Source organism: Petaurus breviceps, unplaced genomic scaffold, assembly GCF_028583685.1.
Source record: "Petaurus breviceps papuanus isolate PSGF00001 unplaced genomic scaffold, PetGlider_PUasm1.0 90769, whole genome shotgun sequence".
Taxonomy (NCBI): domain Eukaryota; kingdom Metazoa; phylum Chordata; class Mammalia; order Diprotodontia; family Petauridae; genus Petaurus; species Petaurus breviceps.
This window is the reverse complement of record NW_027187341.1, coordinates 1,253,465-1,269,540: the sequence shown is the minus strand read 5'-3', so window position 1 is coordinate 1,269,540 and position 16,076 is coordinate 1,253,465.

Below are 16,076 nucleotides of genomic sequence, written 5' to 3'. Positions count from 1 at the left end.
TTGTAATGGGAGAATCTACTTAGATGATGCTCCTTGTAAATGCCATGGGAACTTCCCAATCACTTGCATGTCAAACTGTTTAATTAAGAGACTGCTCCTTTAAGCAGTGCCTGATAATAATTTCTATTTTTACTTTGTTGTTCTTTAGTTTTCAATCCCACTCTTCTTCATATTAAGAGTGTTGCTTTTTAATCTTCACATTGACCTTCTACTGAAGAATGTCCTCAGAAAGCTGGTTCTTTGCCAAATAAGGTCTCTAAATATCTATTTTGTTTCGCTGAAACAGGTGAAATTTTCTTTTCATGCAATTTTAAATGTTTTTATTGATATTTTTTTGTTTCTTAACTCACCATAGCATCTCATGTACTCTTCCTACTCCTCCTAGAGAAACATCCCACAAGACAAATAGTATTTTTTTAGAGTTAAAAAAAAAGTCAGCACACTGAAAAAGTCTGCAAACATACAATGTGCAACACCTGTGAACCTCCTATCTCCAAAAAGGGGTAGGTTAAGGTTGTCTTTGCTTGTCCCTTTATAATTTTATTAGTTCCTTTTGATTTTTTGGCATTTCATTCTTTCCATTTTACATTGTTGTAGTTGCTGCATATTTTATTTTCTTGCTTCTGTATGTCTAATTATATTTTAAATGATGGCCCTCTACTCTTCAAGAAGAATTCTATATTTTAAATCCAGTTAGTTGTTTGTATAACTAAACTTGCTTATACTTTCTGCTAACTTCTATCCTAAAGAAACCTCCATTGATTTTTGCTATCCCTTTAAGCTATCACATCTCTCTACAGACAGTGAAGGGCCTGGGGTCCATGTTGTCTTCTGAGCAGATGAAGGAACTAGGGAAGTTTTGCCTAGACCCTTTGGCCACATGATAGCTGTTTTCAAGTACTTGAAAAGCTGATGTGAGCGAGGGATTAGACGTTTTCTCTTTGGCTCCAGTAATCATGACAAGAAGCAAGAGTGAACATTGCAAAGTGAAAAATTCAGCCTTGATTTAAGGAGGAAATCACCTCCTACCCCCCCCCAAACCCCCAACTTCCTAACAATTAGAATTATTCAAGAATGGGATAAACTGCTTCTAGAGAAAGTGGGTTCCCCTTCACTGGAAGTCTGCAAATGAAGAGTGGATGACCATATATCAAGTGTATTGTAACGGGGGTCCCTTTTGGGGATCGGTTGAATCATGTGGCCACTGAGATCCCCTCTGAAAGTTGGTTATTCAATGATCCTTTTCTTTTTTTTTTTTTTTGTAAGCAATCGGGGTTAAGTAACTTGCTCAAGGTTACACAGCCAGGTGTTTCTGGGTGGGTGCTAAGTGTCTGAGCCTGGATTAGATCCCCAGGTCATCCTGACACTGGAGCCGGTGCTCTTACTCACTGTGCTGCCTGGCCGCCCCAATGATCCTTTTCTTCAATGTCAAATTTCTTACAGTAATCTGTACTTTCTCTTCTACTTATTCACTAATTAATTACTTCTTAACCCCTTACAGAATAGCTTCTTCCTCCTCAATTGTACTGAAATTCCTCTCTCCAAGATCACTGATAATCTCTGTCCTGAACCTGATCTACAAATATGAGAACTCAAAGTGCTATGAACATTGTTTATAAAAGGATATTAATAAATAACTAACAAGGATACATGATGTCTCAGTGTATCTCCTCATCCCTTCCTCATTCCCTTGAGAAGATGCACTTGTAACCCTGGATGGAATAGGCCTCCGTGGAGCTGGGGAACTCTAAGGCTGAGGAAACCCCCCCCCCCCTTGGTTCATATCTCCTTGTTATGCTCTAGTGCAGGGCACTCTTTCCCAGCAACTGACTCGTCCTCACTCTATTCCTCAGAGTTTTGTCATTGATGTGAGATAATCCAATGTAATACCTGTTTACCTTCCTCATTCTACCTTGCCTTCTGCAATCCTGACTTGATTATGTGTGAGTTACCATTTTAGAAGAGTGCCAATGGACCCATAATGCCACCTACCCCAGCTTCCTAAACACCAATCCAATAACCTTTACCTAGTCCTTTCGGTTTTCACTGTTTACCACCCCTGGCCTCTTCAAACTCTCTTCCCCTTCTGCTTCTTTAACAAAGAGCTCTTACAACTTTCTACCTTCCTAACTACTTTTTTCTATTTTTCTTCAATGATTTTTTAAAAATTTCTCTTACCCTTGAATGTTGGTGTTCTCTACAATTCTGTTCTCTACACTCTTTTTTCCTTACTCTTCCTCCTGGCTCCCATAGCTTTAATGATCACCTGTATTTATATCCTTCCCAAATGTATATCACCAGACCAGTATTTCCAACTATCACTAAGGTATCTCAGTCTTGATGTCCTGTTGGCACCTAAAAATTAACAAACCTTAAACACAACTCATTTCCCCCCAGCCAAAATAAACTCAATCTCAATTTCCCTATATTCATCATTCTCCCAAAGTTTTAAATCACCTTTGATTCCCAGTTACCTAAAAGTCATCTTTGATCCTTTCCTTTCCTTTCCTGTCCCTTTCCCCATCCAATTAAACATTAATTCCTGACACTTAGACCTTCACAACAGTTCTCCAATCTCTCCCCATTTCACCATTTTCATTGCCATTGTCCCCTGCTCAATCCCTCATTTTAGGCTATGTAATAACCCCCTAAACTTGTCTCCTAGTATCTGGTCTCTCTTCTTCCTAAACAGTCCTACATACCACCATTAAATGTCACTCTATTATTAAGAGATATTCAACAACTCTCCATTGCCCATTAAAGTCAAAACTCCTTGGTTAACCTGATGTTCCAAGGCTTCCACAATCTAACACCTATCTAGACTTATCTCACCACAATCTATGGTGAGCCACTGTACTACTCAGAATTCCCTGAAACTGCCCCCAAGATTTCTGTCTCTATTTCTTTATCTGTGCTGTTTCTTCCATTTGGTAAGCTCTCTTTTCCCCATCTTCACTTGTCAATATCCAACTCTTTCTTAAGTCCAAGTTCAAATGCCTTTTCCTCCATAAAGCCTTCTTTGATCCCTCTCAGCTTGAACTGATCTATACCTCCTCTGAACTCCTATAGTCCTTTGATTTTCACTTTCACATTCCATTTTGTGTTTTAGTTATTTGTGGATATATCTCTTAAAACATTTTTCATTGAATTGTGCTCATATATTAAGATATTTCTATGTATCTATGAACTCTTTGATGTGAATGCTCCTTCCAATGGTATGGATTTCAACCTATGGGCCTTCTCATTTTATGCAACTCTTCTCTGTGTTCTATTGTAAGTCCTCCGGAGAGAACACACCCAAGATATCTGTGACCATGCTCGATCTCTCATGACATTGTTACCAATGGAGCACACAGACTATCCCTTCATTATCTCAACCAGCCCATCTCACTGTCTAGTCATATCTCTCTGAAGACTTTTTATTCTGTCACTTTTCCAGCACAATGTTTCATTGGTTTTATGCGACAGCCAACTTATAACCACCATGTGTCTCCCCATCGCCCTTTAAGTGATACACACTTTTAATTCTATATAGACTGGTATTCCCTGATGTACAGCCATACTGCATGAATATTAATGCAAATAGATGTGTCTTAGTTTCAGGGAGAAGTTTGGGGTCATTCAAATAACTGTACCATTTTCCAAACCTATTAAAATATGCATGAGGAATCCCAGTGGGCTCCTGTGTGGTGTCAAGACAGTGTTGGTAAACATTTCTCATCTGTCAAATAGTGATAATAATATCTTTCCTCCCTACCACAAAATATTATTATCAGGATCAAAAGAGATTTTAGATCTGAAAGCACCTGGTGAAAATTAGGACTATATGGATCTCAGGTATTAATTATAATGATAATGATAAGGAGAAAACCTTCACATCCAGGAGATGGAAAGAAATAACAAGTCATACCCCACAGGTTTGAAGTGAGTATGCTTATATGTTAAACCTGGCCTCCTGAAACTTAGAAGATAGGAGGATTTTCATGCCTTTAATTGAGTGCCTGCAGGGTAATGAGAGTGTACTGGGTCTGAGTACCTATCGCTTCTTGACACATGGGATATAACAGTTGGGAACTGGTGGCTTTCCCCAGCAGGTCAGATATTGGATGCTGCCTTCTGGCGATCATTTGAGAGCTACCAACCCATAACCTAGAAATTTGTTTTAAAAAATCCTTTCTCCAGCAGGGAACAATGTTGTACTGCACATTTTCCCTTTCACTGACCTTTAAAATGGACGTAAGTTCTGATTTCCCCAGACTACTGATGGCAGCTGCACCATGCCATATGTATCTAGTATGGAGGCAGCAGGTGCAAACAACAGGCTTTGTGGGTAAAAAAAAATTGATGGACTTGGTGCTCCCAGCTCAGTACCAAGCACCAGCTGTGGGACTTGGCAGTCAAAGAGGAGCAGAAAAGGGGAGAAAAGATAGAAGAAAGTCACTGCCCCTAGTCTTTCTAGCCAGGACCAGATTAAGGTCCTTTCTAGGCTCTAGATATTTCTGTTTCATAAGTCCTTTGGTGGATACATTTTTAGAAGTATATAGAACTTTTAAATAAAAAAAAATCTTGGAGGGGCAGCCAGGTGGCTCAGCAAGTAAGAGCACTGGCTCCAGTGTCAGGATGACCTGGGGATCAAATCTGGGCTCAGATACTTAGCACCACACCCAGAAATAACTGGCTGTGTAACCTTGAGAAAGTTACTTAACCCCAATTGCTTAAAAAAAATCTTGGAAAGTTTATCTTCAGTGTTAATTTTTTCTTATAAAAAAGAAATCATTAACATTGACACAACTGACTTATTGCATACACTCTGTTGAACTCTGCTATATATTAGAGTTTTTTAAATCATACCTATTTTTAAAATGTGGTTTAATCTTTTTCATAAACCTTTTAGTTTTCTTGACCGTTGTTAAGCACAATATTTACATTTCCTATTGGACAATAGAAAAATGTCCCTGTTTCCATATCAATTATCTATCTGGTGTTCCGAAAGTCTTTGTGAAGTTTTAAGCTGTACAATTTTAATTTCTGACAACTTAAAACTGTTTTCTTAAGAATCTGAGTTAGTGGGTGGCCAGGTGGCTCAACAAGTAAGACACCATCCCCAGTGTCAGGATGACCTGGGGATTGAATCTGGGCTCAGATACTCAGCACCACACCCAGAAATAACTGGCCATGTAACCTTGAGCAAGTTACTTAACCCAATTGCTTTAAAACAACAACAACAACATGAACAACAACAACAACAAAAAAAAAGAATCTGAGTTAGCTAACTTTTTTTAAACTGCCAACTTGTGTTTCAACCTAGTGCTTTTAGAAGCTGTTATTAAATAAGGTCACAGACCACTCAAGTATTCATTAGTTACCAAGTATCTAACCCTGGTAAGGCAGTGTGTTGTATATTGACCAAGTTGTGCCCTAGTTTAAAGAAGCTTCTAAATTAATATTATAGAAAATATAGAAAAAACATACTGATGTGAGAAAATGGTTTTTTTTTTTTTTACCAATTTGTTTGTTTATTTTATGAAGGTATTTTCTTTTACAATGTTTTCTAGGTTTCTCTCAGAATAGGTTGGTTACAATTCTCTGGGAAAGTGTCAAGTAAATATAGTTTTGAGAAAATAATGTTGAACTCAAACAGAACTTGGAGGCATTGAGTTCCTTTTAGAGAAAGGGGAAAAGAAGCCTAGAAAAGATAGCTACTTACTCAATGTTGCACAGCTCATTATTGACAAAATTGTTATTAAACCTAGGTTCCCTGGCACCCAATTCAACATTCTGCTATTGCCCTATACAGTCATTCATATAGCTGATGTATGTTAAGACTCCAACTTGAATTAGGGTGTATCATTTTACTTCAGTTCCAAATTTCCTAAAAAATATTAAACTTCTGCCTCTCAATTACAATAAAGAGGTTTAATTGCATGTGTACAGCTATGAAATTATTAGATGAGTTGGATTAGGAAAGCAGATGGAAGCCATACAGTCTGGCTCTTTTACACCAATGTAAATGCCAATATCACATCGAGAAGGAGAAAACTTTCTCCAGTAATATGGATATCAAAACAAGGGAATGGTTTAGAAAGCACATTTCCACAGTTATTGTGAGAAAACAGCTTGTCAAACCTTGAAGTGATATATAAAAATGTGAATTGTTATTTTTTAAAAAAGAGATCAACTTATCTTAAGAGTAAATTGTCACCATGAAACATTTTTGCCATTATGTTAACTTGAATATTAAAATACCATTTATGTAATTTGAATTAGAATTCTTAGAATTTCATGGTATTTCCCTACATGTGAGTGAATATAGAAACTTTTAGTGCCACCTAGTGACAAAAACGTGGAATTACATTAGATCTCTTCAGATGAGCAAAATTTTAGACTGGGAAAATTTATAGAGCAAAAAAAAATGTTGTGTATAATAAAGATTAAATAAAACACTATTCATGACCTTCTTAGGTTTAAATTTAAGTTTAATAGAATCTAGTATTTGTTGTTTTTCCCTTGGAAATAAGGTCAGAGATTTATATAGCATTCCTAAGAGTTTTAGAAGTAACTTCAGGAAGAAAAAAAATGTGAATTTTTGAAGTAATATTGTATAATTGTATGGAGGGAGTGACCATCTTTCAACATCATCATTGAAGAGGAGAAAAGTAAAGATGCTGCTGGATACTTAGAACAAGGGGCTGAGTAGTACAATGAAATGAGCACTGGACTTGGAGGTAAATTCTCTTCTGGTCCTACTTTACTACTAACTAGCTAGCTTTGGGCGAGTCATTTCTTTTCACTGGACCTCAGTTTTTCTCATCTTAGAAGATAAATGGGTCGAACCAGGCAATCTCTAAGGTCCCTTTAAGTTCCAAATTTCCATGACTATCAAGTAGACTGGTACTTAGTGCAGTACCTGGCACATGGCAAACAACAAAATCTTATTCTTTATTGACTGGCACAATAGGTATTCTATAGTTCTCAACTTCAGCTTCCTTGTCTATAAAGGAGTTGCCCTCCATGGCCTCTGAGACCCTTTTCAGCTCTACATCTATAACACTAGGAATTACAAATTGGAACACATTCTTGAAACTGACAGTGTTGATAAGCACACAAAAAAAGGGGAGGCTATTTTTGCTTTTGCTTATAGTTGTTTCTCATTTGCCCCTCTCACATTCTAGCTTGCATCCTACTTATTTTCATACATTATATACCCCCTTTTAGTTCCTTGAGGTCAAGGTCTCCGTCATTCTTCATCTTTGTGTTGTTGTTGTTCAGTCGTTTCAGTTCTCTCCTTTTCTAAGGAAAGAAATGGAGCATTGTGAGGTTGTCACTGTTCAGTTGTGTTCAACTCCTCGTGACCCCATTTGGAGTTTTATTCTCAAAGATAGTGGAGTACTTCGCCATTTCCTTCTCCAGCTCATTTTACAGATGAAGAAACTGAGGCAAACAGGGTTAAGTGACTTTCCCAGGGTCACACAGCTAGTATGTGTCTGAAGCCAGATTTGAACTCACAAAGAGAAGTCTTCCTCACTCTAGGATCAGCACTCTATCCACTGTGCCACCTAGCTGCCCCTTGTCTTTGTGTAGTCTCTCTCTACATTCTAGGGATACTCATTTCAACTGCTATTCTCATCAAAAACTTGGGTTTGCTTTTTTTTTTTTGGAGGGGCAATTGGGGTTAAGTGACTTGCCCAAGGTCACACAGCTAGTAAGTGTTAAGTGTCTGAGGCCAGATTTTGAACTCAGGTCCTCCTGACTCCAGGGATAGTGCTCTATTTACTGTGGCACCTAGTCACCCCAAAAACTTGGGTTTTCAAAGCAAGGCTACATATTCCTCTCAGTATTCAAGAGATACTCCTAAAAGTTTGCTGTCATTCAGTCAATAAACATTTATTAAATGCCGGTTATGTACCAGGTTGAGCCTCAAGGATATAAAGAAAGGCAATAAGAAAGTACCTCCCGGGGCGGCCAGGTGGCTCAGCGAGTAAGAGCACCGGCTCCAGTGTCAGGATGAGCTGGAGATCGAATCCCGGGCTCAGACACTCAGTACCACACCCAGAAATAACTGGCCGTGTAACCTTGAGCAAGTTACTTAACCCCAATTGTTTTAAAAATAAAATAAAAAAAACAACAACAAAGTACCTCCCTTCAAGGAGCTCACATTCTAATGGGGGAGACAATACGTCTGTCTTTCTAATGCTACTGGTTCAAGTCCCCTTATATATTCTCCCAATCATCAATCATCAGTAATAGTATATCCCTTTTATCAATTGACCCAGTGATTAGCTTTCCTTATCATTTAACCCAACTAACATCAATTAGCTCATACAAAGACATTTATTGAGAATTATAGCAAGAGCAGAAGTATTAAATAGCCCATCAAAACAAAGGCAACATCTTTAAAACAACCTCAGTCTCTGGGAGAGTGGACTCAATTTAAAGCAGATACTAGAAAGCATTTGTCTCAATCAGTCCATTTCAGAATGCAGCCCTGACAACAGATGAGAAGCTTTCTGGCTTGAAGAAACCAGCGTTTTGATGTTGATCCACTGCTTGGCTAGATCAAGCAGGTCACTCGGGGTTTCACTCCTCGCCAGACTTGGTTGCCCACAATCTCTGGCATCTTCTGGACCTCTGGTCCAGGAATACATTGGAACCAGCTCAAACTGGCTCTTAAGAAATGATTGTTAAATTTCCAGTATGCACATTTATATCTGGGAAGTCAGTAAATGCTAGAAATTAGGTCTTTGCTTATTGTTTCGTTATCTCACTTAAAAAAATGGAGAAAATGTTGATAATGCGAATTAAACTTAAAAGTGTGTCCTGTGTACATTCCTCTCACCTCCCCAAGAAAGCCACTTCTTGAACATTCATTAGCTGATGACTTCCCGGTAGCCTCCCAACCTTTAGAAGTTCATACAGCCACCACAGGCTGATGTATCCTGTCTCTGATACTACGTTTATTTGAGGCAAGGAAGAATGGACACAGCAGAGACAGAGGCAACAACAGGGCCTCATGTTGGGTTCATGGCTCATGGCTTCACGTTAGCTCAGGTGGGAAACGAGGCCACTGGTGCTTTCCTCACTCGAAAGCTTACAGCACTGATTTCCTCCCACTCCGTGCAGACAGGTGGGGAAAAAGAACAAGGCTAAACTGGTTGGATTTTTTGTAGTTATGGTATTTTCTGATTTTGAAGTCAGTCAAGAAACTTTTGTGATATAGCAAGCAGACAAGAAACAGTCATAGAATACTTGTTCATGTTCTAAAGTCTACGTGGGGGATTGCATCAGGCTAAGCATACCACACATGCTCATAAAATTGGAAGCGCCTTCAGGGCAGGGATTCTCTCATCTCTTTTTGTATCCCATACTTCATACAGCACCTGATACATGACAGGCACTTAATAAATGTTTATGGATTTATTGGTAAAGACCAGGACAATTGGCCAACCATTTTTTTGCCTGTATCCCCACAACCTCCCAATATGCCTTGCCTATAATAGGCACTTAATAAGTGATTATTAAGTTTGTTGTTAAAGTGTCAGGAGATGTTGACACCCATGAATGTGGGGAAAAAAGAGGAAAAAAGCCAAAGATAATGTTAATTGAAATTCTAGAGAAAATCTCAGGAGGGAAAGAAGTCATAGGAGAATTATCTTTGCTTGAAAGGTTTCATTGCTATCCCATGGAATGAATGAATGAGTAAATGAATGAAAATAACCTTCCTAGTATTTGTTGCCCTTTTCACCTTAGATCCTGTTTCCTCCTTAATATTTCCTCTATTAACTTAAATTTGGAGTTCTTTTGCTGATGCAAAAGTACTTGAGATGATGTCAGCTATGCAATTTAATAGCCTCACCTTCCCACCTCTATATTTTTTAGGCAATGGTCATGTACATGCAGAAAAGAATGAAACTGAAGGAATCTTAGTCTTAAAACCTTGCTTTGAATTTTCTTACTTTCGTGGGTTTAACTTAGATCCTTTAATGCTATAATAATTTAATTTCATATTGAATGTCCTTTGGGCTTTCATTGCCATTTTTAAAAAAATAAAGAACTTCAGTGAGTTCAAAATAATCCTTTTGGAGGGAGGCATTTCAATTACACTGATAGCATAAAAGGAATCTAACATGCTGCAATCCTTTATTGAGATCAGATTCACAGATAAAATCAGAAGGCTTTACAAAACCAAAATTGGTACTTGGATCTTAAGATCTTACATAGATAAGCTTGATCTTACTGGGTCTGAACTACCAAATAGGAACAAACACATCCATACAAAGAGTTTAGTTGAATGCTCAACTGCATCCTTCACAGGATGAAATTCTAAGTCAAATAGATTTGGAATTATAAAAGATGTTATAAGTTATTTTGCCCAAACTCTTCATTTTAAAGATAAGGAAACTGAGGTCCTAGATTCAGCTAGCAATTTGCCCAAGGTCAATATATTAGCAAGTACCCTAGCATACCCAAGATGGCCTACTAGCACAGGTTCTTTTGATCAGCTTTATCAAAGAAAGACAGCTTTAAAAAGGGGGTTAACAATCTTACTTTAATTATAGAGAAAGAAGTGAGTATAGAAAATACAAGCAGAGAAATTAACACAAAGACCAACAGACAAGGTTCCAGCTATCTGAACAAAGAAATATTACTATATACTTTGCACACATCACTGGATAGAAGGAGCATAGACACCTAAGGGAAGCAGGAGGGGGGCAGTGCTCTGAACATTCAGTGTCTTGACCAAGAAATCAAAAGATCCTTCTCATGAGGAAACCCCCAAAGTAAAATGCCAACCTCCCAGAATATATGACAAAGTGGTCCCTGATTGGCTCAGAGTCAGAAAGCATGAAATGTACTTGATTCAGCACAGCTGTGAATTATCAAGGTTCAAAGGGGATTAATCCTTCAGATGTTTACAATTTAGCCTTAACCTGAAAAACTGAACTCCAACAATAATAAGAAAAAACAGCAACAACAAAAACCCCACCTTGTTTGTGCTTACAGTCATCCAAGTATCAAATGGCAGAACCAGTTTTGGAACTCCAGTCATCTGACTCCATATCTAGCATTTTTCCCCCACTAAAACCATACTGGGTAACAGATTACCTCAAGCACAGTCACATAGGCAGCTTTAAAAACACATTTGCCCACCACCTCCTCTGCTTTCTCCCTCCCCAATACTCTTACACTCTTTCCCACCTACATGGGAGAGAACAATCTTCTATTCCCCCTACAAAATAAACAAGTGTGTGGCAAAGTCCACTTCCCCCAAAGTATATTCAGATTTAATTGTAACAGGACTGATTAGAGGAAAGTTATAAAATATAAATGTGGGATTTAAACATACTAGCTTCTGCTAAAAAGACTGTCAACCCAGGAGATATGTATCTTGAAGTTGTGGCTGCCTGAGAGGGAGTGATAACCCCAGGAATTCAGAATGAGAGGCTAAGTTACGGGAACCATGCCACAATTAAGATGAAACAATTTATGGAATTTTAGAGGAGAGGGAAAGAAACAGCAAAATTGTGAAAAGCAAGGAAAAGCTGTGATAGAGGCAATGAAAATAGCCATTGTTAATTGACTGCAGAGGTATAAGAGTGAATAGCTAATTAGAAAAGATTTGGAACCAAAGATTTTTTTTAAATGCTTAGTTCTAGTAGACACTGAAAGCAGAAGTAAGTTTACTAGAGTTAATTGAGTGGTATTATATACCTAAGAAGTAAATATGTGGGAAGCATCTTTGATTGGGGCAATTTCATGAAAGCCTCAAAGTCAGATTGGTTATGTTTCCAAAAGAATAGTTTTATATTAGAACTGTGGAATAGACCTGGGCAGATGACTAAAAGGCCCTTGCTTCCTCAGTGACCAAAGTAGCTGAGACAATTTTGATTTATGCTATGGGTAGAACTAAGGTGCTAAGCTACTAAGGTGGCACAGTGGATATAGTGCCAGGCCTGCAGTCGAAAAGACTGATCTTACCAAGTTCAAATCTGACCTCAGACACTTACTAGTTGTGTGACCCTGGACAAGTCACTTAACCTTGTTCGCCTCAGTTCCTCATCTGTAAAAATGACTTGGAGAAAGATGTGGCAAACTGCTCCAGTATTTTTGCCAAGAAAACCCAAAATGGGGTCACAGAGAGTGGGTCGTAACTGAAACAAGTAAACAACAAGAACTAAGAGTTGATTTAGTTCTAGGAAGGATCAAGGAAAGATGGTGCATCCCAAAGATCAGGAGTACAGAAGCTTGCCAGCAGACCTTGGGAATGAAATGTAAAGATAATTGCCTGTAAGAGTCTTGAGTAATGAGCTGAGCCAAGTTGAGCTGAGTAATGACAGCCTAGGTACCTAGGTACCTAGAACATCCATTCTGTAAGTAGCTTATACCTCAAAATTCCTTCACATACACTTTGGTGGATCAACAATTTCGCCATTGCGGTATTCTGTGCCAATGTGAATTATAAGCCTTCTAGGTCACAGCTACTGAAGACCCAGAAAAGAAAGTTCTTGCTACCGAAGTCCTTGGCATTATCAAATAGTTCAATATCATTAAAGGATATTTTATCAGTGTGGATAACATTAGAGAAAATAGGTTACCTATCATCTGCTTTGCCTTTTCACCCTAAGGACCATCTAACTTGCAGCTGAAATCTTGTATTTATGTCTGTCTCCTCCTAAGAATGTGAGTTCCTAGAGAGCAAAGACTTTATCAGCTTTTCTATTTGTATCCCCAATGGTTAACATAATGCTTTGTGCATAGTAAGTTCTTTTTCATTCATTCATCTGTATCCTTTCAATATTTTTCCCCTAAAAATCCTCTCCAGAATATTAGCCAATACACTGGAGGCCTTTCCCAATGTGCCACTCAGACTATCCAGCTGCTGTCCCATTTTCAGTACATAACCAGCCTATTCACTCTTATCTTCAATAATATCTTTTATGACACTTTTCATATTCATCATGGATTCCAGAATATTGCAACTTGATTGGACCTACCATGTATGCTCCAGTTGCCTTTCTGTGATTGTCTAGTTCTAAGATTGGAAGCCATGTAACATTCCTAAAAGATTTTAAATGTTAAGGAGATGAATTTTGCACCAGAGAGAAGTTTGTAAACAGCATGTAATTTTCCAAAAGTAACCCTGGCTCTGTATTGGCATGTAAGTACAATTCAGATTTCCTTCCACTATTCAGGTCAAGACCCAGCTCATTATCAATCTACAGTATCTACTCAATATGTATATATTGCTAGACTACTTCTATGGGATTTCCTCTAGATAATTTGTGTTTTCCATTCACTTTGCTTTTTCCAGTATAGATGGTATAGTGTAGTGGATAGAGCACTTGATTGGGGTTGGAAAACCTGAGTTCAAATCCCATCTCAGACACTTAGTAACAATGTGGTGAGGGACAATTTACTTATACAGTCAGAGTCTCAGTTTCCTCAATGTAATCAATGCAAGGTTATCTATGAATAAGAACATTTCAATCAGGGTGGAATCTTTTTTTTTGTGCAATGCATGAAATATCACCATTGGTAAATGTCATGTCACCATTTAATCCCCTTATCTGATATTAATAACTTTTTTTGTAAGATAGTCATTCTGTAATATACCCCAACTTCATAAAAAGCCTTCCTTATAACCTATAAAAACAGCTGGACAGAAATAGCCAACAAAGATGACCACATCTGAGTGTATTTAAGATTTTACACCTGCACTTCTGCCCTTTCCCACTGAAAAGAGAATGGTGCTTCCTTATCTCTTCTTGGGGCCATGACTGGTCACTAAAATTACTTTGAGGTTGGCTTTGTGTTTTTGTGATTTTTTTCAGTTACATTATTTTATTGATTGTGAATGTTTTTCTGCTTACATGCTGTAGTGTCAATGCAATATATGCCAAGTGCCTTCCCTAATTGTCCTCTGTCTTTCCTCTTGCCCTTCCTGGGACCCCCAAGAATCCATCCAGGATACTTGACTGATCACGGGGCTTAGATAAGATGGGATTCACCAACTTTATTCCTTCTAGTGAGATAGAGGACTATCAGACCTTACCTTCTGCCCTGCCACTGTATCATAAAGTCTTCCACTCCTTACCATCTGCTCTGTCTCTATGGACTTCAGACCTCCAACATGATCATTGGACCTTCTGATGTAACCAAAGGACCCCTGGACCTTGCTATCTCCCTTCTATTGTGTCCTTGGGACTTCCAGGCTTTTCCATCTACCCTGCAGCTGAACTTTCTTTTATATGTCCTCCCCCCAATTAAAATGTGAGCTCCTTGAGAGCAAGAACTGTTTAGCTTTTTCTACTTGTATTCCTAGTGCTTAGTGAAGAGTAGCAGCTTAATAAATGCTTTCATTAATTCATTCATTGATTCTGCATTAGTTTGTTCAAGTTTTCTTATTCTACAATAATATTCCATTCCATTCATATATCACAATTTGCTTAGCTGTCCCCAATCAATAGGAATTCATTTTACTTTCTGGTTTTAGACAATCACAAAAAGTCATGCTGTATATATTTTGGTATATAAGATCTTTTTGCCTTTTAATTCCTTGGGGGTATATGTAGGGCTGGATCTAAAGATGTGAGATATAGGGAGTCATCTACTTAGAACTGGTCATTAAAATTGTGGGAATGATGAAACCGTTAAGAAAGATGGTATAACAAATTAAGCCAAAAGGACTAAGGACAGAGCTTCCCACACACAGTGGAAGTAAATAAATGATGATCCAATAAACAAGAAAGGAAAACCAAGGTGGATAATTGTCATGGAAGGATTGAATGGGAGATGAGGCTTTGACTGTAAAAGTGAGAAGAGATTATAGTATAAATAAATGACAAAATGTAATCAATGTTCTTTTTTAATGACAAGAAAGATCTGGAAATGCTTTGGGGCAGCAAAAAAGGATCCAGGACATAAGTAGATATTTGACAATTACAAAGAGGGAGTGATTAAGGGATAAAACTCAGAGGAGAAAGGATGGACCTATCCTAATTCCCCTGGTTACTAGTTCCTTCAACCCAAGATATTACTTTCTATCTACTTTGTATATTGAATTTCCTTGTATGTATTTGTGTTGTTTCCATATGTTTGTGTGAGTATGTATGTGTATTTCTTAAGGACAAGGACTGTTCTGTTTTTGTATTTATATCTCAAGTGCTACCACAGTGTTTGGCACTTAGTAGGTGACTAATAAATGCTTTTTTAAAAATAAATGAATAGATGAATGGGATCCAAAACACAGATAGAAGGTTCATCTTGGTAAGGATAGTATCTACCTCTTTATCTAGAACAAAGGAAGAGAAAATGGTTAATAACGTGGAGGCATTTTGACAAAGAAGAAGTAGCTTGGAGTAGATGTCCTTGATTTTTTGGTTAACTTTTTAAATTCTGAATTTAGTTAACATCTAAAAGAGAGGGAACATTTTCATATGTAAAGTGGAATGAAAAGAAGGTTATATGAGAATGTAAAGCTCTATTATATAGAGCTGGCCTTTTTAAACCATACATACATACACATGTATGTATATATATATATTTAACACGTTACTATCCTGCTTCTCTGAACTCAGTTTTTTTTTGTGCATTTAAGAATGCTTCAATGGCCTTATTTTTCTTCCTTTTCTTCTCTTTTTAAGCTAGCTTCCTTACTCTTAATCTCCCTCTCCCCAAAGAAATCACGATCCTTGAAACAAATAAATATAGTCAAGCAAAACAAATACACATATTTGTCATGTCTAAAAATGTATATCTAACTTTTCCCCTTGAGTCTATTACCACTCTGTTAAGAAGTGAGTAGCATGCTTCCTTCTCAGATCTTTGACATTAACCTTGATTTTTTTCAATAAATATCAGGCAATGTCCACTGAGAGGTAAGGAAGAGCAGATAGTGTGGTGGATCTGAAAATAGAAATAAAAGGGGAAGAATTGTAACAGAATTAAATCAGGAAGAATAAAAGGAATGCCATGCAGTATCAAGGGAGTAATTGAGATTAAATTACTCAAGTTTTCAGTAGATCTGTTCTGGTGTGTGTGTGTGTGTGTGTGTGTGTGTGTGTGTGTGTGTGTGTGTG